Source organism: Nycticebus coucang, chromosome 2, assembly GCF_027406575.1.
Source record: "Nycticebus coucang isolate mNycCou1 chromosome 2, mNycCou1.pri, whole genome shotgun sequence".
Classification (NCBI taxonomy): domain Eukaryota; kingdom Metazoa; phylum Chordata; class Mammalia; order Primates; family Lorisidae; genus Nycticebus; species Nycticebus coucang.
The window spans coordinates 103,022,649-103,048,009 of record NC_069781.1 but is presented as its reverse complement, the minus strand read 5'-3'; the positions used below and the strand labels follow the sequence as shown (position 1 = coordinate 103,048,009).

Sequence of the window (25,361 nt, the reverse complement as noted above, 5' to 3'; positions counted from 1 at the left end):
ACAATTCAAGATTTTGCCATTTTCCAGTCTGTGTTTCATACAAGGTTATTAAAGGAAAAGTGCTAATTAAGTTGAAATAAAAATTTGGAAGTTTGAAAGCATTTAGCTTGAGTTGCAACGTAAGGCAAAATTGCCATGTCTTGGTCCCTGTGTCTGATCACTTAGTTCACACCCTTATTTGTACTTTCACTCACCTTGAACAGAGGGGAGGATCACATAAGAGGTGCATTTTCCAAATAAAGCTGTTTGGATAATCATAGTTTTAACAAAGACAATCCCTAACAAGTGTAGAGTGCATTCTCCACGCTGCTGCCAGGGTTGTTTGACTAAGTTACTAAGACAAGTTCTTAGCAAGTTACTCCCTTGCTTAAAAACCTTTGAAGAGCCTCCATAGCCCATGTGCTAAAGTCCAAACTCCTTAGCTCAGCATTTCAGAGGCCTTCCCCATTTAATCCAACCAACCCTTTTCCCCTGCCCCTGACGGCACAGAGGCCACTTCCCCACTTCACACAGCCGGTTCCTCTGCCTGGGACTCCCCTTTTCCCTTCCTCGAGGCCTGACCTCACCCCGTCTGGGGGACCTGGTGCCTCCCCCCAGATGACCCTGTGTTCCTCTCAGGACCTCACCACTCAACGCTGTTTAAATCTTTTGTCTCCTGCACTAGATTCTGAGCCCCCCCGGAATGTTTCCAAGTCTGGCTGAGCATCGGGACTCCAATTCTCGAGCCCCACACAAGCTCAACCCAGTTGGAATCTCTGGGAGTGGGGCCCAGGGATCTGTGAATTAAAGCAGTTTTCTAGGTGATTCTGACCAGTAAGCAGGCTTTGTGACCACTGCCCAGAAGAGTTAGTTCATTTTTGGTGGGCCCAGCTCTTGTGACAGGCAAGAGAAAGCAGAGAGAGGGAGGTAGGAGCTGAGCTCAGGGGCACTGAGGGCTTGCTCTGTGCCAGGCCCTGCTCTGGGACTTCTGCACCTGCTCATTCAGTCTCAGCCACCATGAGACCCAGGTGATGGTGTGTCCATTACTCCAAAGAGGAACCACAGCTCCGGATATTGGGCACTGTTCCCCAGGTCCCCACTGGCACATAGTGTAGTTGTTAACAGAACCAGCTCTGCTGTCTTTTTGGGCTTATATTCTTTTTACTTAGCTCCTGTTAAATAAATGCTAGATAAAGTAAATGAACATCTATGTGTTAGACGCTCTATGCCTCGCTCCTGTAAATTCAGTCAGCTTGCAAGACTTACCCCTCCATTTGCTCACACCCATTCTCTGTCAGGGAGACCTCAGAAACAGCTTCCTAACTTACCTCCTGTCTCCTGACATCTCCCCTCAAACCCATTTTCCCAGCAGCAGGGAAGTGATCATTTAAACTGGAGAATCTGCTGAAGCTACTCTGTTTATGGATCATTTTAACATTTTTACATAGATAATTATGTCTATGTTTTCCTTGATAGCTTCTAGATTCACAGACTCAATAATTTGTATTTATTTATTTTTTTCTTGTAGAGACAGAGTCTCACTTTATGGCCCTTGGTAGAGTGCCATGTCCTCACACAGCTCACAGCAACCTCCAACTCCTGGGCTTAAGCGATTCTCTTGCCTCAGCCTCCCAAGTAGCTGGGACTACAGGCACCCGCCACAACGCCCAGCTATTTTTTGGTTGCAGTTCAGCCGGGGCCGGGTTTGAACCCACCACCCTCGGTATATGGGGCCGGCGCCCCACCAACTGAGCCACAGGCACCGCCCAATAATTTGTATTTAAGTAGGACTTCTCAATCTTCTAGATTATCAGTGTTAAATTTTATAATATACTAAGAGTTTGTAAATATTCAACTGAGAGGTACATGTTGGAAAAATGGGCAGTAAGTATGAGTCATTCACAGATGAAGAAATCTACCTAATGAACAAATGCAAAGAGACCCCCATCACTAGTGGTCAAAGAAATAAAGTGATGTCACCCAACAGCCCTCAGACTAGAGAAACTCAAAAGCAGCTGTGACACTGCTGGCAGCAGTGTGAGTGAAGTGTCCTCTCACAACCTGCTGGTTCAAGTGGGAATTTCTCCAGAGTTTCTGGAAAGCATTCCATAACATGTTAAAAGAAACCCACAAATCCTGTGTTCTGATTTCTCATTCCTGGTATAAACCCACTAGGATAAGAGTACTTACATTCTTCAAAGGTCTAAAACCTGCAAATTATGTGAACGTTCGTCTCTGAAAGAATTGTTAACTTCATTATGGAACAGTCATATCTTGCTATAATACGGCTCTGTTAAAAATGTGAATTGCAGTTAAATTGACCTGGATACAACTGAATGAGGTATGGTTGAGTGAGAAACCCAAGAGGCAGAAAAGTAAATATAAACCAATTTTGTAAAATGTTACTGCACAAACACATTCACACAAAGCCTTTTTATTAATAGATATAGTGTGTGTGTGTGTGTATTTATACACAGTATGTGAATGACAGGAGGATGCTACCATGGTCCTGGGGCTCCAGGGTCACAGATGGGAGTGGAGAAGAAAGAGAAGCGCAAGCCCAGACAACAAAGACAAGGCGGAAGAGGTTAATAAAAAACCAAGAAAATCCTATCAGTGTTCATGATAGGATCATGTTGTGCACTTACATGGAATTATATAACGTGTATTTGAGAGTTTGGAAAAGGTAATCATGCGAATCGAATCAGTTCATTCCTCCAACTGAAAGCTGTCAACGGCCCCCTGTTACTCTGTGGCTCAATCCAGGTGTTCAGCCTGGCCCCTGAGGCCCTCGCTGCCCGCTCACCTCTCCTTAGACCAGGTGCCTCCCTGTTCCCTTTATTACAGACACTGTCTCCCCAGGGGCCCCCTGGGTCACCTTCTCACTGTCCCCTGGTCCTCTGTGGTTCTTCACTCTTGCTGTTCTCTACCTAAGACACCCTTGCTGTCACATATTTCTGGATGATTCTTGTTTTTTATTTATTATTTATTTATTGTACATATTTAAGGTGTAAAAGGTGATGTTTTGATGTACACATACATAATGAAATGATGACTATAGTCCAGGTCTCAGGTTAAGCATGGCTTTCTTGGGGGGCTTTCTCTGACTCCCAGAGTTGGTTAGGTTTCCTGATATTTATTCCCAGGGTTGTCTGTTTTCACTAAAGTTCTACTTTATTATTAGCCTCCCTTTTTGAACTTTGCTCAGATTTTCCAGCTATAGTTGACTGCGTATCTGTTGTGTCTGAATTGAATAAGAGCCCAGCGCAGGGCCTGAGGGCTGCACCTGGGTTTCCTCACAGTGGGGAGGGAGAAAGCACTTCTCTGACCCTTTTTACCACCTACATTTCTCTCAGGGGTGATAAGGCCTTTTCGTTTCCAGAGGAAGCAGAGAAGGCAGGGTACCCTAGCACGTGGTGTCCAAGAGGGCTGGGAAGTCCTCTCTAGCACATCTCAAACTATCCCCCCACTGCACCCTCTGTGATCTCTGGCCATTTTTGTGCCTGGGCTGCCGAGGGGTCTCACGCTCTGTCCCTTTGCTCATGTCCTGCAACAAGGAGTCCCAGGCAGATGAGCCTCATCACTGCCCCTGTAGAAGGCCACCTGCCCTGCTGTCACGTGCAGGCCCGAGAGGAGACTAATGTGAGGGTTATTTTATTTATTTATTGACTTATTTTTATTTATTCGAGACAGAGTCTCACTTTGTTGCCCTCAGTAGAATGCTGTGGTGTCATAGCTCAAACTCCTGGGCTCAAGTGATCCTCTTGCCCCAGCATCCCAGGTAGCTGGGACTACAGGCGCCTGCTACAATGCCCAGCTATTTTTAGAGCTGGTGTCTCGCTCTTGCTCAGGCTGGTCTCGAACTCATGAGCTCAAGCGACCTGCCCAGATCGGCCTTCCAGAATGCTAGGATTGCGGGCATGAGCCACTGTGCCCGGCCTATAGATGCCTTTAAATTCTAGAATGTGTTTGGCCAGCTGGGGCTGATTCTTGCTATATCACCAGAGACAACCAAGACAGGTGCAACAGGAGTTAACTGGGGTGCAGTAGAAAGGGTGCCACACCAAGTTTATTAAGGTCACATGCATTCTTCTATTAAACATGTTTACAAAAAACTCTAAATTTATAGGAAGAGAAAAATAGTAGTTCATTTTCAACCTATATTGTTAATAAATTCTTTTTGTAGTAATAGCTCTATTTCTGCAAGCAGTTACATTTCTATATTCACAAAAAGAGCGGAAAGGAAGACAAGATTTTGACTCTTTTTTTTCCAGGAGACCTGGGGAAGCAAGGTTCCTGTTAAGGTCATGGGCCTTGGTGAGCTTAGAGAAAACTCTCAGTTTTCCAAATGAGAAGAAAATGTGGAAATACACTATGCTACATGGGTCTTTGAAAACTGGGAAGTGCTAATTCCAAGAGCTTTTTGTATGAAATAACCCCAGCTGTCCTGTCCCACACTTGGTCAACCTTCCTCTGTGTGGAGAGGATTGAGTTGGATAATAACTCCCATTATCACTGGGGGATGTTTGACATGTAAATCCCCCACCAAATGGGAGCTCAAAACCAAATAGAGTGTCCTGCCTTGTGAGTCAAGATAACTTGGGTGTTAGCTTTTCCACTGGAAAAGTGTGGCCTGAGGCTTGTTGGCTTTGAGTCCCAGCGGAGCTCTCAGTCCCCGATGCTCGCTGGCTTCTTCTCGTCAGGGTTGTCCAGCATCCTCTGCCTCTGCTCCAGCCTCTGCCTCCATTCCTCCCTGAGCCTGAGCAGGGGAAACAGAGCCCGTGATGAGTGTGTGTTCTCCACATCTGCTGGTCCACTGAAGTGTTTTGTGTTCTTTTCTAAAGAATATTTGTAAAAGAAACCCAGGGCTTTTACAAATGAATGAAGACAGCAAATGAATAGACAAATGGGCAATGACTATAAAAAGGTTCCCTCAACCCCAAATTTAGTCCTTCCCAAATGGATATGTGGATTCAATGTTATGCCAATCAAATGTCCAGCTATTTCTCTATAGGTATTGACAAGGTGACTCCAAATTTTCTATAGAAAGGCAAAAGAAGATCAGTCAAAACACCCTTGAAGAATGCATTTGGAGGACTCCTGCTACCTAATTGTGAGACTTAATGGAAGTTACCATCATCAAGGCAGTGTGGCATCAGCAAAGGAACAAATAGACCAATAGCACAGAATAGAGTCCAGCGATAAACACACAGCAAGCTGGTCAATTGATTTTTGACAAAGAGTGAAGGAAACTCAGTGGAGGAAGGGTAATCTTTATAACAAATGGTGCTGCAACATTATATATCCATATTCAAAAATGCAGACTTGGAATCTGCTATGATCTGAATGTTTGAGTTTCCCCACAAGTTGAAACCCTAACTTCTGAAGTTCTGCTATTAAACTTTGCTCAATTATGGGCCTGGGAAAGAAGAGCAGTGTCTGGAGCCATGTTCTGAGGTCCTGGGGAGTAGGTAATACACGCTTATTGCAGAAAAATTAGAGTATAAAAAAGAATAAAAATTGAATTTACCTCAAATTTTTATTACAAATAGCCCTACAATGAGTATAATACTTAGTATGCTTTCCATATCCCAGTCTGTTTTCCTCAGAGTGATTCCCAGAGGTGAAATCTTACCACTCAGAGGGCATAAATATTTTGAAGGCTCTAGGTACCTAGTAACAAATTGGCTTCAGGAAAAATTTTTATTTAAAACTTTGCTTAATTACAGGCCCAGGAAAGAATGGAAGGAATCTGGAGGGCTGGCCTATTTCCTGGTGTCTCTCACATAAGCACCTTAGCAGCCAAGGACTTAAGTTGGCAAAGGAATATTGTCAAGACATTGATTGTCATCCTCATTCTATTCAATTTTATTTTTTTATTGCTGGGGATCCATTGAGGGTACAAAGAACCAGGTTACATTGATTGCACTTGTTAGGTAAAGTCCCTCTTATAATTGTGTCCCACCCTCAAACGGTGTGTCACACACTGTGACCCCCCCAACCCCCTTCCCTCCTTTCCTCTCTCTTTGTTCTCCCCTTCCCCCATCCCCCACCATGTACTAGGTCATTAATTGTCCTCATATAAGAATTGAGTACATAGGATTCTTGCCTCTCCATTCTTGTGATGCTTTACTAAGAATAATGTATTCCACTTTTTTTGATGGCTAAATAGTATTCCGTGGTATACACATATCATAGCTTGTTAATCCATTCCTGGGATTGTGGGCATTTAGGCTGTTTCCACATTTTGGGGATTGTAAATTGAGCTGCGATAAACAGTCTACTGCAAGCATCCTTATGGTAAAAGGATTTTTTTCCTTCTGGGTAGATGCCCAGTAATGGGATTGCAGGATCAAAAGGGAGGTCTAATTTGAGTTCTTTGAGAGTTCACCACACTTCCTTTTTTTTTTTTTCACTGTTATTACACCATACTTCCTTACAAAAGGGTTGTATTAGTTTGCAGTCCCACCAGTAAGGTAAAAGTGTTCCCTTCTCTCCACATCCACACCAGCATCTGCAGTTTTGAGATTTTGTGATATGGGCCATTCTCATTGGGGTTAGATATATCTCAGGGTAGTTTTGATTTACATTTCTCTACTAATTAGGGATGATGAACATTTTTTCATGTTTATTAGCCATTTGTCTGTCTTCTTTAGAGAAGATTCTACTCATCTCTCTTGCCCATTGATATAGGGGATTGTTGACTTTTTTCATGTGGATTAATTTGAGTTCTCTGTAGATCCTAGTTATCAAGATCTTGTCTGATTCAAAATATGCAAATACCCTTTCCCATTGTGTAGGTTGTCTATTTGCTTTGGTTTTTGTCACCTTAGCTGTACAGAAGCTTTTCAGTTTCATTAAGTTCCATTTGTTTATTTTTATTGTTCTTTCAATGGCCACCGATCCACAGATGTCTTCTTCATAAAATCTTTCTGAAGGCCAGTACCTTCAAGTGTTTTTCCCATGCTTTCTTCGAGGATTTTTATCATCTCATGCCTTAAATTTAGATCTTTTATCCATCTTGAATCAATTTTTATGAGTGGAGAAAGGTGCAGGTCCAATTTCAGTCTTTTACATGTGTATAGCCAGTTCTCCCAGCACCATTTATTGAATAGGGATTCTTTTCCCCAGTGTATGTTCTTGTTTGGTTTATTGAAGATTAGGTGTCTGTAGGATGTTAGTTTCATCTCCTGGTTTTCTATTCGGTTCCAGATGTCTATGTCTCTATTTTTGTGCCAATACCATGCTGTATTGATCACTATGGCCTTGTAGTACAGCCTAAAGTCTGGTAGGCTGATGCTCCCACTTTGTTTTGATTACTGTGAACTGCCTTAGCTATACGGGGATTTTTCTGGTTCCATACAAAATGAAGAATTATTTTTTCCATTGAAAATACAATGTTGATATTTTATTTTATTTTTTTTTGTAGAGACAGAGTCTCACTTTATGGCCCTCGGTAGAGTGCCATGGCCTCACACAAGCTCACAGCAACCTCCAACTCCTGGGCTTAAGCGATTCTCTTGCCTCAGCCTCTCGAGTAGCTGGGACTGCAGGCGCCCGCCACAACGCCCAGCTATTTTTTTTTTTGATTGCTGTTCAGCCGGGGCTGGGTTTGAACCTGCCACCCTCGGTATATGGGGCTGGCGCCTTACCGACTGAGCCACAGGCGCCGCCCACAATGTTGATATTTTAATGGGGATTAAAGTGAATCTGTAGATTGCTTTGGGAATTATAGACATTTTAACAATGTTGATTCTTCCCAGCCATGAGCATGATATGTTCTTCCATTTGTTAATATCTTATGCTATTTCTTTCCTTAGGGTTTCATAATTTTCTTTATAGAGGTCCTTCACCTCTTTTGTTGGGTATATTCCTAGGTATTTCATTTCCTTTGAAGCTACTGTGAAGGGGATTGTGTTCTCAATTAGCTTCTCATCTTGGCTGTTATTGGCGTATACTATGGCTACTGATTTGTGGACATTTATTTTATATCCTGAGACATTATTGTATTTTTTGATGACGTCCAGCAGTCTTGTGGTTGAGTCTTTGGGTTTCTCTAAGTATCAGATGATATCATCAGTAAAGAGGGAGATTTTAACCTCCTCTGCTCCCATTTGGATTCCCTTTATTTCCTTCTCTTGCCTGATTGTATTGGCTAGAACTTCCAGCACTATGTTGAATAATAGTGGAGTCCTCTAGGACAGCCTCATCTGGTTCCAGTTCTAAGTGGAAAAGCTTTCAGTTTTACTCCATTCAGTAAAATACTAGCTGTGGGTTTGTCATAGATGGCTTTGATCAGTTTAAGAAATGTGACACCTGTGCTTATATCTTCAGTGTTCTAATTAGAAAAGGATGCTGGATTTTGTTGAATGCTTTTTCTGCATGTACTGAAAGGATTATATGGTTTTTGTTTTTGCTTCTGTTGATGTGGTGAACTATGTGTATGGACTTGCATATGTTAAACCAGCTTTGCATCCATGGCATGAAACCTACTGTTGATTATGATGTATGACTTTTTTTTATTTTTTGTAGAGACAGAGTCTCACTTTACCACCCTTGGTAGAGTGCCATGATGTCACAGGACTCACAGCAACCTCCAGCTCTTGGGCTTTCGCGATTCTCCTGCCTCAGCCTCCCGAGCAGCTGGAACTATAGGCGTCTGCCACAACGCCCGGCTATTTTTTGTTTGCAGTTCAGCCGAGGCTGGGTTTGAACCCGCCACTCTCGGTATATGGGGCCGGTGCCCTACTCACTGAGCCACAGGCGCCACCCGATGTATGACTTTTTTGATGATAAGCTGTAATCTATTGGCTAGGATTTTGTTGAGAATTTTTGCATCTATATTCATTAGTGAAATTCATCTGAAGTTCTCCTTTTCAGTTGGGTTTTTTTCCTGGTTTTGGTTTCAGGGTAATATTTGCTTCGTAGAACACATTGGGGAAGATTCCTTCCTCCTCAATTTTTTGGAATAATTTCTGCAGTATGAGAATAAGCTCTTCTTTGAAGGTTTGATAGATTTTTGGTGTGAAGCCATCTAGACCAGGGCATTTTTTTGTTGGGAGATTTTTTATTGTTTCTCTACCTCAATTTTAAATAAAAATCAGTAACATAAAAATAGAGTTTGCCTGTTTGAAGCGGTGGAGGTAAGGCATTGAGCTGCTGATTTCCTGGCCCCCTGCACATTGCTCCTCACCACTGGTCAGAAGACACTGTGCTTTATTGAGCTCTTATGACCTTCTGTTTGTATGTCTACTATTAGTACTTTTTGTAAGTATATTTCTTCATTGTTGTTATTACATATTTATCCTTCACTTTGATTTGTAATTCACCAACTAGAGAATACCCAGGGTCACAAGCTCTCTTGTTTACCTCTCTAAAGGCTCTGTAACTAAATCTGCTTCCAACTACATGACTTTTGTTGTACTTTTGAAAGTAAAAGGGAATGCAATTGGTAATTGTACTAGAATGACAGGTGTACATCGAAATGTCCCATGCATACTGGGAGGTCACAGATCGTGCCTATGCTGCATTTGTCTTTTCTCAAGTTGCTTCAATTAGTTGCTGCAAAAAGTTCCCAGCTTCTCTGAGAAACCCACCGTCCATGTTGTGCGGCTTCTTTCTAGCCAGACTCAGAGAAGGTAAGGAGGTTTCCAGTTCTGGCCACCCACTTGAATTGTGATTGCACCTCTAGAGTCTATGCCAGGTCAGCGCCCAGGAAAACGGGCCTCTCCAGCCCTGGATGCCCTCTCTGAGTCAGGGAACCAGCAGGCGTGTGCTGACCACACCCTTCCCAGCTTTGCCTCCACACTTTGCTGGATTAGCCCAGCAGAGAGAGAGAGGGACATGAGACATTATTGGTTTTTTTCTCCTATCAACAAAAGGTGTTAGGTCATCTTGAGAGTTTTTTCTCTACTGTTGACTTAGAATATTTGTTGATTGTACAGTGGTTTATAGCTTGGATTTGGCTTTTGTAAATGGAGGGTAGAATTTAAAAAGGGTGTATGGGGTGTGTATGTGTTGGATGGACATTTGTGCCCAGTGGTGTTTTTGGAGGCACGAGGCTGGAAAGAGACCCAGGGTTTATGACAGTGATGGTCTGCAAGTGGGGGCTGGGAGGTGATTTTGCTGTTAGGACAGTGTTTCAAACTGTTTACTCACATCATCAGGGATTTAAAAAAATGTTCTGATGTTCTGCCTTTGATTTGAAAACATCTAGATTCTTTTTGTGCAACCTGGTTTGTGTGGGATATGTATATGCGTGTGTTTTTATAGCAAAAACAAAAGCAAAATCCCTCAGTTCTAACTTGTTTTTTACCAAATCAAAAAGGCATTTGTTTTTTTCTCCACACACACTGGTAAGGGCAGCAGCTCTGGTGAGTGGGCTCAAGAGTGAAAAAGGAGACACGAGAGCTGTCATTCCCCCAGCTCCTTGTTCTGAGTAACATGGCAGATGCAGCCACATCCTTACTTACTTGGGAGAAACGATGAGGAAATGGTTCATGAGGAGCACATTTTGGAGGTTTATTCTTTTGGTCATAGAAGATGGAGAAAATGGTGCCAAACTTTAGGAAGGGGTTCATTTCTGGGGCACATGGGAGCCTGAAGAATTTTATTTTTTGAGACAGAGTCTCACTATGTCGCCCTCAGTAGAGTGCTGTGATGTCACAGCTCACAGCAACCTCAAACTCTTGGGCTCAAGCGATTCTCTTGCCTCAGCCTCCCAAGTAGCTGGGACTACAGTTGCCTGCCACAACACCTGGCTATTTTTTTGTTGCAGTTGTCATTGTTGTTTAGCAGGCCTGGATCAGGTTCAAACCCACCTGCTCTGGGGTATGTGGCCGGCACCCTAACCTCTGAACTACAGGCACTGAGCTGGGAGCCTGGAGAATTAATGCCTTTGTTACATGAACCAGTTGTAATTGTTTGGTTTTCCTTCAACTTGTCCTCCTAATTACAAAATGACACAATATCATTATAGACATTTTAAGAAAAATAGGAGAGCACACACACAGAATCTGCGATCTCAGCAGTCAAAAATAAGCAATCTTCATATCTTTTTTTGATTTTTTTTATTGTTAAATCATAGCTGTGTACATTAGTGCAATCGCCTGTACCCATTCTAAGGTGCACCATAGATGTGGCCTCCCTCCACCAAAACCTCCCCCCTCCCTTCCCCTTCCTTGGCCCTTTCCCCATAGTCTTGTGCTATAGTTGGGTTATAGTCTTCATGTGAAACCTATAATTTAGCTTCATAGTAGGGCTGAGTACATTGGATACTTTTTCTTCCATTCCTGAGATACTTTGCTAAGAAGAATATGTTCCAGCTCCATCCATGTAAACATGAAAGAGGTTAAGTCTCCATCTTTCTTTAAGGCTGCATAGTATTCCATGGTATACATGTACCACAGTTTGCTAGTCCATTCGTGGGTCGATGGGCACTTGGGCTTCTTCCATGACTTACCAATTATGAATTGGGCTGCAATAAACATTCTGGTACAGATGTCTTTGTTATATTGTGACTTTTGGTCTTCTGGGTATAAACCTAGTAAAGGAATTATAGGATCGAATGGCAGGTCTATCTTTAGGTCTCTAAGTATTCTCCAAACATCCTTCCAGAAGGAATGTATTAGTGGGCATTCCCACCAGCAGTGTAGAAGTGTTCCCTTTCCTCCACATCCATGCCAACATTTCTGGTTTTGGGATTTTGTTATGTGGGCTACTCTTACTGGGGTTAGGTGATATCTCAGAGTAGTTTTGATTTGCATTTCTCTGATGATTAAGGATGATGAGCTGTTTTTCATGTGTTTGTAGATTGTGCATCTGTCTTCTTTAGAGAAGTTTCTCTTCAAGTCCCTTGCCCACCCTGAGATGGGGTCATGTGTTCTTTTCTTGTTAATACATTTGAGTTCTCTGTTGATTCTGGTTATTAGACCTTTATAGGAGGTATAACCTGCAAATATTTTCTCCCATTCTGAGGGCTGTCTGCTTGCTTTACTCTATGTTCTTGGCTGTGCAGAAGCTTTTTAGTTTGATCAGGTCCCAGTAGTGTATTTTTGATACTGCTTCAATTGCCTGGGGAGTCCTCCTCATAAAATATTCACCCAGGCCGATTCCTTCAAGAGTTTTCCCTGTACTTTCTTCAAGTATTTTTATAGTTTCATGTCTTAAGTTTAAATCTTTTATCCAGTGAGAGCCTATCTTAGTTAATGGTGAAAGGTGTGGGTCCAGTTTCAATCTTCTACAGGTTGCCAGCCAGTTTACCCAGCACCATTTGTTAGGGTAAGGAATAGGGAATCTTTTCCCCACTGAATGTTTTTAATTGGCTTGTCAAAGATGAAATAACAGTAAGTAGCTGGATCCATCTCTTGGTTCTCTATTCTGTTCCAGACATCTAATTCTCTGCTTTTGTGCCAGTACCATGCTGTTGTGATCACTATCGATTTATAGTACAGTCTCAGGTCTGGTAGCATGATTCCTCCTGCTTTGTTTTTATTGCTCAGTAATGTTTTGGCTATTTGAGTTTTTTTCTGATTCCATATAAAACGAAATATTATTTTTTCAAGATCTTTAAAGTATTACAATGGAGCTTTAATAGGAATTGCATTAAAATTATATATTGCTTTGGGCAGTATGGACATTTTAACAATGTTGATTCTTCCCAGCCATGAGCATGGTATGTTTTTCCATCTGTTAACATCTTCGGCTATTTCTTTTCTTAGAGTTTCATAGTTCTCTTTGTAGAGATCTTTCACGTCCTTTGTTAGGTATACTCCCAAATATTTCATCGTCTTTGGCACTACTGTGAAAAGAATAGAGTTTGATGGTTTGTTCGGCTTGGTTTGTTGGTATATATAAAGGCTACAGGTTTATGGGTGTTGATTTTGTAGCCTGAGACATTGCTATATTCTTTGATCACTTCTAAAAGTTTTGTAGTAGAATCCCTAGTGTTTTCCAGATATACGATCATATCATCTGCGAAGAGTAAAAGTTTGATCTCTTCTGACCCTATGTGGATACCCTTGATCGCCTTTTCTTCCCTAATTGCAATGGCTAAAACTTCCATTACAATGTTAAAGAGCAATGGAGACAATGGGCAAGCTTGCCTGGTTCCTGATCTAAGTGGAAATGATTTCAATTTAACTTCATTCAATACGATATTGGCTGCAGGTTTGCTGTAGATGGCCTCTATTAGTTTAAGAAATGTGCCTTCTATACCAATCTTCTTAAGTGCTCTGATCATGAAGCGATGCTGGATATTATCAAAAGCTTTTTCTGCATCAATTGAAAGAATCATATGGTCTTTATTTTTAAGTTTGTTTATGTGTTGAATTACATTGATAGATTTATGTATATTGAACCAGCCTTGAGACCCTGGGATAAATCCGACTTGGTCATGTTGTATAATTTTTTTGATGTGTTGTTGGATTCTGTTTGTTAGGATCTTATTTAGTATTTTAGCATCTATATTCATTAGTGATATTGGTCTATAATTTTCTTTTCTTGTTGGGTCTTTCCCTGGTTTGGGGATCAAGGTGATGTTTTTCGTAGAATGTGCTGGGAATATTCCTTCTTTTTCTATATTTTGGAAGAGGTTTAGTGGTATAGGTACTAGTTCTTCTTTAAATGTTTGGTAGAATCCTGACGTAAAGCCATCTGGTCCTGGGCTTTTCTTTTTAGGGAGATTTTGTATAGTTGATGCTATTTCAGAACTTGATATAGGCCTGTTCAACATTTCCACTTCATTCTGGCTAAGTCTTGGTAGGTGGCGTGCCTCCAGGTATTGGTCGATTTCTTTCAGATTTTCATATTTGTGAGAGTAGAGTTTTTTGTAGTATTCGTTAAGGATTTTTTGAATTTCTGAGGGGTCTGTTGTTATTTCATCATTACCATTTCTGATTGATGAAATTAGAGATTTTACTCTTTTTTTCCTGGTTAGCTTGGCCAAAGGTTTATCTATTTTATTGATCTTTTCAAAAAACCAGCTTTTGGATTTATTGATCTGTTGTATAATTCTTTTGTTTTCAATTTCATTTAATTCTGCTCTGATTTTGGTTATTTCTTTTCTTCTGCTGCGTTTGGGGTTGACGTGTTCTTCTTTCTCCAGTTGCTTGAGATGTTCTATTAAGTTATTGACTTCCTCTCTTTCCATTTTCTTGAGGAAGGCTTGCAGTGCTATAAATTTCCCTCTTAGGACTGATTTGCAGTATCCCAGAGGTTCTGGTAATTCGTGTCTTGATTGTTGTTTTGTTCCAAAAATATGGTGATTTCCTTCTTAATCTCGTCTATAACCCATGTATCTTTTAGCAAAAGGTTGTTTAGCTTCCATGTTTTTGTATGGGTATGCAGGTTCCTGTTTTTATTTAGTTCAACTTTTATTCCATGATGGTCTGAGAAGATACAAGGAGTAATTTCTATTTTTTTAAATTTTTGAGGTTAGATTTGTGGTCTAGGATGTGGTCGATTTTGGAGTATGTTCCATAGGCTGATGAGAAGAATGTGTATTCTGTCTTTTTGGGATGAAATGTTCTGTAGATGTCTGTTATGTCCAGATGTTGAATGGTTGAGTTTAAATCTAAATTTTCTTTGCTTAGGTTCTTTTTGGAGGATCTATCCAGGACTGCTAAAGGGGTGTTAAAATCTCCAACTACTATGGAACTGGAGGAAATCAAGTTGCTCATGTCTGTAGAGTTTCTCTTATAAATTGAGGTGCGTTGTGGTTGGGTGCATAAATATTAATAATTGAGATCTCATTATATTGAGTATTACCTTTAACAAATATGAAGTGTCCATCCTTATCTTTAGTTATTTTGGTTGGTTTAAAGCCTATTGCATCTGCAAACAGGATTGCAACGCCTGCTTTTTTCTGCTTTCCATTTGCCTGGAATATAGATGACCATCCCTTCACCTTGAGTCTATATCTGTCTTTTAATGTAAGATGCGATTCTTGGATGCAGCAGATATCTGGCTTGAGTTTTTGTATCCAGTCCGCCAACCTGTGCCTCTTTAGAGGACAATTTAAACCATTCACATTAATTGAGAGTATTGATAAGCCTTTCAAGAGACCGGTGGACATTTTTAATCCTTTTGCGACTGTGGAAGTTGGAATTTGATCAAAAATTTTTGGGGTGGATTTACTTTTGTGGTGGAGAATTATGCTGGTCTTTATGAAGGATAGGTCTAAGAACGTCCTGGAGAGCTGGTTTGGTTGTGGCAAATTTCTTCAACATGTGAATGTCGTTGAAATATTTAATTTCTCTGTCATAAATGAAGCTCAGTTTAGCTGGGTACAGGATCCTGGGTTGAAATTTATTTTGTTTTAGGAGATTAAAAGTCGATGACCATCCTATTCTAACTTGAAAGGTTTCAGCAGAGAGATCTGCAGTTATTCTGATATTCTTCCCCTTGTAGGTAATGGTTTTCTTCCGTCTGGCAGCTTTCAGAATTTTCTCTTTCATATTAACTTTAGTGAAAGTGATTATGATGTGTCTGGGGGATGTCTTATTTGGGTTGAGTCATGCTGGAGTTCTGAAACTGTCTGCTATCTGAATTTTGGAATCTCTTGGCATGTCTGGAAAGTTCTCCTTCATAATCTCATGGAGAAGAGACTCTGTGCCTTGTGAAGCCACTTCGTCACTTTCGGGGATCCCTATAAGACGAATATTGGTTTTCTTCAAATTATCCAAGAGCTCTCAGAGATAGTGGTCCGTTTTTGCTTTCCATTTGTCTTCTTCTTTGAGGGTTTGGGAGCATTTGAAAGCTTTGTCTTCAATGTCAGAAATCCTTTCTTCTGCTTGCTCCATTCTGTTACTGAGGGATTTTACTGTGTTTCTCATATCTTTGATGGCTGCCACGTCTTGTCTCAATGTGTCGAAATCTTTGGTCATTTGGTCTTTGAATCCATTGAATTCTTGAGATAACTTTCGGAATTGTAATTCGATCTTATTTGCTATCCAGATCCTGAATTAAATTTCTGACATCTCAGCTATTTGTTCGTGCATGGGGTCTTGTGCTGTTTCTGCCCCATTGATCCTTGGGGGAGTTGATCTACTCTGATTATTCATATTGCCAGAGTTTTTCTGTTGATTTTGCCTCATGATTGTTTTTCACCGTTGCCTCTGGCTGTCCTCAGAGTTGGGGAGGTGTCCCTCCAAGATTAGACCCCAGCGGGATCATTCTATTGTTGTTGGAGCTTTGTAGGGAGTGACCCTGTGTAGTTCCTCTGGGGCTGCTCTAGCTAGGGAGTTCTGGTTGTGGAAGCAGCTCCGGTTTGTGACACACCTGGATCCAGCAATAGGGCTGGGGGTGGTGCGCACGGTTCTGGGAGTGCCAGGTGCCCAGTGACTTTGGCACAGAGAACCCAAGGCTCCAGCAGTCTCTGGCCAGGAGAAGAGCTCTGCGCAGATGCAGGGAGGGCTCCAAAGGGCACGCAGCTACCAGAGTCCCTTTCCAGATGAACGGGCTAGTGTAGAAGCTGGGAGGACACAGGAGGGAGGACGCAGGGTTGCGTGGCTCCCGCAGTTCCTTGTCAGGGAATATGGAGGCCCAGTGGGTGCGGGTCACTGGTCAAGGGTTGCTGCACAGCTCTTATGGAGGTCTGGGCGGTGCCAAGCCCAGGAGTTTGGGGTTGCTATGAGCTGTGATGTCACGGCACTCTACCCAGGGCAACAGCCCGAGGCTCCAGTGTGCCAAAACCGTCTCACTCTGTCCCTAAGGATTAAGGCTATAAGGCAGCTCAGTCCCCGCCTTTAGGCTGCTCAGTCAGTAGGTTACTTTGACCCGCCCAATCCTTGCTCTGAGACCCTGAGGGCGGAGCTTGCCGTGGTAGTTCTTTCACAATGGCTTCCTGAGCCCAGCTCAGTGGCTCAGTCTGGGGCCCCAGACAGTGCCCAAAGTTCTCCACACTCCTGCTCAAGCTCTCCCCAAGGCAGTTCAACTGAGTGCCAAGTCCAAGAACACCAAAACAGTTCAAAGGTAAGACCTTTCCGGTTTGCAGTCTCACTGCTGCTTGTACTTATGGTTGCCGGCATGATTAGGTCGATCAAACACACACAACCACTTGCCAGTTTTCCACTGTTTTTGTCCTCCTCTTGAGGTCCAGAAGTCCCTTGCTGGCTCCCTGTATCCTCAAAGGGATGATTATAGGCAGATCCCACCGGCCAGAGATGCCTGGAGTCTTGTCTCCCCAGACTCGCTGTTCCCAGTTGCAGGGAAGCTGTTACTCGGCCGCCATCTTTAATCTCTCTCGCAATCTTCATTTCTTAGCATATTTCTTTTTAATCTTTCCCCTATAGCTACCATATATAAAAATCTTGACAGAAATAAGATTGTTTTGCAAATTTTGCTTTTACTCCAGTATCTCAGAGCTTCTAGAAGGAAAAATATGGTTAGGGCTCAGGATGGGCTCTGGCTCCCAGTGGGCTCAGGAGCCAGGACAGGGAAGAGGAAAGATGGTGGGGACCATACAATGGACTTGCCTCACTGCCCTGAGAATCTCCAGGAGGCTGCCCTGGCACATGACTTTTCCAGCATGTAGGAAATTCTGGCTTTGTCAGCTGGGCCACCAGGGATGTGCCTGGAATGTTGGCAGAGCTCATCTCTGGGTATGGAGGAAGACTCTGAGGGCTTAGAAAAGTTTTTAGAAATTAATGTTGAGTTTAACACACGTTAATGACCCATGTTTTTGGCTTAGCATGCACTGGCCAGACCCAGAGACATGGAGTCAGTACTGCCGAGAAGAACACAGGACCACCATTCCACATGCATGTAGATGTATCAGCAAGCAGATGGCCTGGCTGGGCCGTTCTCACTATAAGGACAGAAAATAGGCCCTGATGGGGGGAGCTGATCCATCTGCTCCAGGACTCTGCTTCCATGAGGGCAGGAGCTGGCCCCTGTGTTCAGGTGACATCGACACAGGTGACACACACCTTCTCCTATAAGTAAATGCTCCTCTTTCAGTGGACTTTTTTAGAACAAGTTCACTTGCCAATGAGGGCAAGACCTCATTATCCTAAGAATTCTTCCCCTAAGAATCTTAACGTGTATTATCCCAGATGGCAGAATCTAGTTTCTCTCTCTCTCTCTCTCTCTCACACACACACACACACACACAAACACACATATCTGTTAACCTAACACTGAAATTTAGTGTAATTTCATGTGCTGGGAAGTGCAACAGAGAAGAGGTAGGGAAGAGATTTTTTCTGTTTATCAAGACATAAATAACAGAAACCCATTTTTCTTTGTGTTAAAAAAGGTTTGTCTATATCTATAAGTCACTAGTTCTCTATCAGGTATGACTTGGCCCTCCAGGGGACCTCTGGTTGTCACAATATGGGAGAGGACATGGAATGTTTTGAGGCCAGGGATGCAGCTGAACACCTTACAAGGCACAGGGCAGCCTCCACAGCAATGAATTACCTGGCCCTAACTATTACAGCGCTGAGATCGAGAAACCCCGGTATAGATGGTTACAAGAATTTAATGAGAGAATTTACTAGTTATGTTTTCTACTTTTTGTGTATTATAATGCTTTGCGATCTTGAAAAGCCGGCTGGCCAAGGAGAGACTGCCCCTGCTGGACCAGCCCTTTCTTAGAGATAGCAAAAGGCTCAGCCAATGTCCAAACAATCCCAAGTCTGTAGCCCCAAACACCTCCTTATCTAACTCTCCACACCAAGCCAATATGTTCCCTGTCCTAAATCACCCCGGGGCCAGGTACCAGGAACCTAGAAACCACTCCTGTAGCCCAGAGCCCACCAGATTGATTCAGACTCACCAACCCTGAACTGTATATTCCGCCTTGCCTCCTCTTTCCATGGAAACCCCAGTAAGTGCTCTGGCTTAGACTTTCCCCCTGGGTCTTCTGCCATCTGACCCAAACCTGTGGCCCTGCAGGACACATGTGACCCCTGTCTGAGGCCTGTGAGTACAATAAATTTCTTTCTTCTAAGCCTTGTTCTCGTTCCCTCCTGTGGCTGCACAGACTTTATGCCGCCACCTCCAGTGTGGACATTCTTAGAACGCCAGATGATAAAGGGAATTCAGTTCCCATATTAACATCTGGTATATTTCTGGAAACGTCCTTTAAAATTAAGACTAGAGAAACAATCCACATACTTTCTCAGGGCACTTCTTTGCTGGCGACCTTCTTCCAGTTCTCGGTAACAAGTTTGTTTGCTAATTTCTTTTTCCCAGAAGCTTTTGAGCTCATGGCAAGTTTCACAGCAGAAGATCTCCCGCCGGACATATTGATTGTTCATCTCCTGAAATATAATAGAAAAAAGAAATCTCAGTCCTTTAAACAAAGCCACTTCAACTTTGGAATGATAGGAAAATGAATTTGAATATAGATACTGCCATTTATACTTTTTGTGTGTGTCACCATACACACATCAAAACTCTTATCAAGAGTCTGTTTCCTTAACTGCAAATGGGAATAATAATGGTTATGACAGAAGACATTGTGAAAGATTTTTGAAATGAACTGAAATAGAAAAGGATTCTGGTAACCCCTCAGCTTATCTGAGTCCACAAGGGCTGCCTGCTCCTTTCTCTGTCTTTGAGCTATTTTATAATTTTGTAAAGTATAGAAAAATTGTACTAATGCAAACAATTCTTGAACATAGAAATTCAATGGTATTGCTATGAATATCAATATATTTTTCATCTACTTGTAAATTCATTGTAATAATATTATTATTATTATTTTGAGACAGAGCCTCAAGCTGTTGCCCTGGGTAGAGTCCTGTGATATCACAGCTCACAGCAACCTCCAATTCCTGGGCTCGAGCGATTCTCCTGCCTCCGTCTCCCAAGTAGCTAGGACTACAGGCGCCTGCCACAATGCCCGGCTATTTTTTGGTTGCAGCCATCATTGTTGTTTGGCAGCCTGGGCTGGATTCGAACCTGCCAGCTCAGGTGTATGTGGCTGGTGCCTTAGCCGCTTGAGCCACAGGTGCTGAGCCATTTTAATATTCTTAATTACCTAATTATGTGGGGTTTCTTAAGTTTTCCTTTGAATCAGTTGTAATATTTTACTTTTTTTCTCAGTATAAGTAAAATATTTGATACCTGTTCATTCTATATTTGTGAGTCATGATTTTAACTTTCTTAAAAAAACCAGCCTTTAACAGTTATGTTACAGTTGTGTTTGTGTGTCTGTGCATGTCCGTGTACACACATAGAACAGCAAATAATAGATACTTAGTAAATGCTACACTCTTTCCACTTTTCCATCACAGAATAACAATGATCTCTTCCATCTATTGAACACATGATGAATAAAAGGGATTTTCTATACACTATTTCATTTGATGCTCACTACACTCTGTGAGGTGGGTAATTCTACAGTCATTGCTCAGATCATGTAACTGAGAGACACGATTTGCCAATGGGTGTTATGAATGAAAATGGAAGAACTAGAATGTCAGCTTAATCTGTCCATCTTCAAAGTGGATGGTCTTTGCTCTAATGATCCTCATCACAAAAATGCCCACTATAATTTGGAAATGGCCACGTGCAGGGCAAGCTCACTTGGCTTATGCAGTATGGTATATCCATGGGCATATGCATATTTAATGCTCAAGAATGTTTATTTTTACCTGAACATTTCCCATTTTCTAGAACTTGGTGGCTCCATCAGGCAGGTAGATGCAAAGAACTGCAAACAGATCCTTCCCTGCCTACTTGTGTCATCTACTCAGAGAAGAGCTTCAGCCTGGGTGGGAGATTGGAAAGGGATCTGCTCCCTCACTCTCTGGCTGCAAAATCCCAGTGATCCCACACAAGCTGGTTTCCCTGGGTCAATCCAAAGGATTGAGGGTGGAAAAGGAGTTCAAAAAAGGCTGTGGGGAACATATATCATTTATTATTTTATATTTGTAATGTAGAATATTTTATATTTTATTTATACCATATTTATAATAATGGACTATGATGCCATTACCAGAGGGACAGCAAGAGCTTCCCACATGAAGGGAATGGCATGTGTCCTGGGGAAGAAAGAAGTTTGAAACAGCTTTGCATATTCTATAAAGAGTTAAAAATTTTACTTCTTGAACCTGTAGGAACATGTGTTGGTGCTTGTGGTGATGTGGACCAGGGTGGGATAGGAAAGAGAAAAGATGGGTTTCCCCAGCGCCAATTGCTCTGCATGTGATTCTCACCTGTCACACTCAGCTAAGTAGGAGCCACTCTTTTCTCATTTTTATCAACTTTTTACTAAAAATTTGAAAATTTATTTTTTAATTGACATAAAATTGTATGTATCATGTATAACAATGTTTTGAAATATGGACACATTGTAGAATGGCTTAATGGAGCTTATTAACATCTCATTTTGTACATAAAGCAGCTGATTCTCAGGGTCATTAACTGATCTTGCAGAGGGGGCACAGTCTGAGAGTGGTGCGGCTGTCAGGATCAAAGTCCACCACCCCCAGACATCTCCCTGAAGAGGGGGAGGTTTTACTTTTTTGTCTTCTCTCCCTTGAGGCCCTAAGGGAACTTATTCTTTCCTGCAACTGAGACACTGAGGTGTGTGTGTGACAGGGAGGCCCAGTTTCTTGACGAGAAGGACTCATTCTCATTTTGTTTGTGTGGAAGCATTTAAGAGGTGCTCACTTACTCTTCATTCCATTAAGTGACACCTTTCTAAATTATAATTTTCATAGGACGAGCTGGCCTGGAAATCCCAGTGGCCCTTTGGGCATCTCAGCCACTGAGGGAAGGTGTGAGAAGGGATGGCTTTTATACTTCTGGGGTAAGGGAAATGCCCAAATCCAGTCAGGTCTGCAGTTTGGCCAGACTGGAAAAGCACCCTGGAGCCTCTGGAAGTTCTCTGAACCCAAGGTTGGTCCTCCAGCCTGACCTGAGCACATGCTCCTGTCTTTCAAGGACATATTTCCCACTTATTTTCCTTCCTAGGCTAACAGATTCAGTGTTCAGAATTCAAATAAATTCCCAGCCACAGAACATTGAAGGAGAAGCTGTTAACCAACATATATCAGATTTTACATTTTCATCCATGGAACTGGGGTACAGAATGAGTCCCTTCCACCTCCAGGCTCTGGTGCTACATAAGGCATCTGTTTTCCTGAGGAACCAATGCCAAATGAGAAGACAGGACTTGCTTTGACGTGGGAGGAAGGTATAAGATGCAGAAGTTGCAATTTAAGTATGCAAAAGGTAACACCTCTCCTGTTCGTGATTTATTTACAGATTGCTTTGTTACAAAATGCTTTTTAAAATTTCAAGTTTGTGTGAGATATCTGGGAGTCAGAGAAAGGACACTTTGGTAAAATTGGTACCACTGAAATGTTTTTCTTTTCTCAAATTTCAGGTTGACCATTTGATGCTGAAGACTTCATCCATGGGGTGAGAACGGCCAGTGTGCCCACCCTGTTTGGGAGGAAGGTGCAGCAGTTTGGATGTGGAAGGAGGACTGTGCAGGAAGGAGCGGGTCTGCTCACATCATCAGGCCTTGTGTGCCGACTCTGTTTGGGAGGAAGGTGCGGTTTGGATGTGGAAGGAGGACTTGTCCTAGCAAACACTGTTCATAGTCATAAGCTGGGTTAAGAGGAATAGCTGAAAGCAGGGTGGTGTCCACACACCTAGGGAGTAAATTAAATCATGGTGAGCCCCAAGGAAATCAGGCCCTGAAGAAAGCACTTTGAGGAGGCTCTGTTTTCATGGAGTCACTTGAATGCAGTGGCTACGACCTTGACCTTAGGAAAGACTTAAGAAGGAGTCAGAGCTCAGATGCCCTCAGGTTCCAGATAAGCATCACAAAGCTGAAGGGGAGCAGTGGCACTAGGGACGGAAGGGCACTCTGCTTTAAGACGTCACTTTCAATAAGGAGCCAACACTGCCCTGGCCAAAGAAAACAGGCCTTTGACTGGGTGCCTACTGCCCCTCTCAGGGGACGCATTCTCTGTCTACAGATGGAGCCTTGTTTGTTTCTTCCTTAGCTTTTCCCCAAACCCCCTGTCTGTGCTCTCCCTGCAGGGCACCCTGGACTCTTCGCTTTCTCTCTGTCTCCCTCCTTCCTGCAGGCCAGTCTGAGCAGCCCCCTTACTGCTCTGCACGGAGCACGTAAGTACTACTGCTGTCCTTCCAGCAGCAACTGGGATCAGAGTTCTTTAGCAAGCCTCAGCCCACCCGGAGGGACATGTGGACACAGCTGTCCTTCAGGCCTGGAGGCTGTGCTCTGACAGCCAGGAGAGCAGAGGCGCTGATGGGGAGGGCAGAGGACTTGCTGTCAACATTGTCACTCTGGGCAAGCAAGCCCTTTACTCACTCTGCTCCCAGTTTCCTTAGTGTGGTAACACAGAGGAAAAGGCCTCACACACAGCCACTTATTCTTCAGAGACCCATCCACCCACACGCCACATGCTTGTCCTCAGGGGGCCCACAGTGCATTGGTGGCCTCATGCCTGGCGAGCATCTACAATATTAACTGAGTTTGAAATATCACCTAAATACATTCTGGTCTTTGATTTGTACATGATAATAAATGCATTGCTTCTTCCTGACTCAGTATCTCAGGTCTATTCATTCCTGTTACACAGAGACAAGCAGCTTCCTATCTCAGCCAAGGCCCCGTGTTGAGCTGTGTCCAGAGAAGCCTTTAACAAAGCTCCTGGTGACAGGTGTCACCCTCTCATCATATAGGGTGTTGTTTTGTGGGCTCTTAGTGATCAGGCCCCATATCACCTTTCTGAGTGACTGTCTCACTGAAGTGGACAGCTGCCACCGTGCTAAGACCAGCCCCAATCCCTCTGTGTCATTTCACAGGCTCGCCGCTTGTTTTCCTGGAAACTGCTGGGAAACCTGGACTTCAGCAAGTAGGGTTATGAGGATTTGTAAGGACTTGTGTAAGAAGAACATAAGGACAATGGCTACGCCACGCTATTCCCCAGTTGTGTGTGTTTTGTACGTTTGTTGCGCTCCTTTATTTGCGCTCACTGTGAGTAACGCAGTAGTATCTGGCATCGCCTGCCTTGTATCCTCAAGGAACGGAATTCATAGCGATTTGAGAAAAGCATTTACAGGAAAACATCGAAATAAGACAGGAGGAGGGAAGAGAATAAAAAGCGTCTATTTCCCCTGGAGAACTGGTGGAAACCCGAGCGCTGACGGCCGCTCTGTGCACCTGAGCCTAGCGAGTCAGGGCGGTCATGTCTGTGTGCCGCCGGCAGAGGGCGCTGTCCCCGGGGCGCAAATGGGAGAAGGTTCTTTCTCACGTGTTCTCTCTGTGGGGTCAGGAAGAAGGGAAACCACTGACATCTCCCCTGGGACGGATGCGTAGTGTTTTTACTTGTTCATTAGTAATAAGAAATACTAAGAAATAAGAAATTCAAGAAGTGTGCAGCTGTGAGATACCTGAGCCTTCCTGAGCCACTTTGAAAGATCTGTAAGATTCAATTACTTCTTACTTGAGCAACTTTTCAAACTCGGGTGTCTCCGATTCTGTTCTAGTACAATTGATGCTGTTGTCCAACCATCTCAGAGCTTAACACTCACCCCTTCCAAGTTTCAGCTTGCTATGTTCATCTCACGGCATATGCAGATGGGAGGGGAAGAGACTGCCCGGGAGTGGACATGTGCTTTGATGTCTTTTTAATTTCCTCTAATCTTGAGATTCTCTTAGAATATACATAATTTTTTTTCTGAACTCCCAGGTAACTGTGTTTTCTTCCATCCCCAGTGGCTTGACAATCAGAAGCAGCAAATTTAAATAACTGTAGAGGCCAGAAAGCCTCATAAATGAGTTCTTCTGATCACTGTCAAAATAAACAGAGGAATAGTATGTGGATCGGCTTCTCCTGCTCACCTCTGAATGTCAAGTCCATTTCATTTACTTTTTTATTTCCCCTACTTTTATAAACTCATGGACACAGGGAAATATTCCCCCTTTTTAATGACAGTAGGGTAAAATGAACTAGAACTCAGATCTGGGGCAACAACAGGGACTGGAAATGAGTTCAAGGGTGGAGCAGCTGGCACACTCTACGGGATCAGTGAAATCTGCTCCCAAGCCTTCACTTACTGGCTGGTGGGCTGCAAGTCTGTGATCTCTGGTGTAATTTTATGCTCTTAATTGAGCACTTAGTGAATACCTTTTATTCTTCAAAATGTTCTATAACTGGCCTTTACCTCTCACAACAATCATATTCTTATCCTCATTTTACAGAGGAATTACAATGAGGTGACACAAGGTCACCTTGTTGACAGTGGTGGAGCTGGAATTCAAACCCTGCCCTTCTCCAACGCCCCTATCATCTAATGCAATCTTGAAGATTATTTCATTTAATCATAACAAGAGGTCTGGGAAGCAGGTCTTATTATTTCTTGTTACTGAATAGGAAGCCAGGCATAGA

The 25,361-nt window shown here is 42.8% G+C and overlaps 1 long non-coding RNA gene across 1 annotated transcript; it reads left to right on the top strand.

Moving 5' to 3' along the window:
- Nucleotides 1-22,329: 22,329 nt before the first annotated feature.
- LOC128575866 (uncharacterized) lies at nt 22,330-23,871 on the top strand. The gene is made up of 3 exons (XR_008377189.1): nt 22,330-22,490; nt 22,987-23,073; nt 23,776-23,871. It is a non-coding gene; the product is annotated as an uncharacterized LOC128575866 (long non-coding RNA).
- The last annotated feature ends 1,490 nt before the right edge of the window (nt 23,872-25,361 follow it).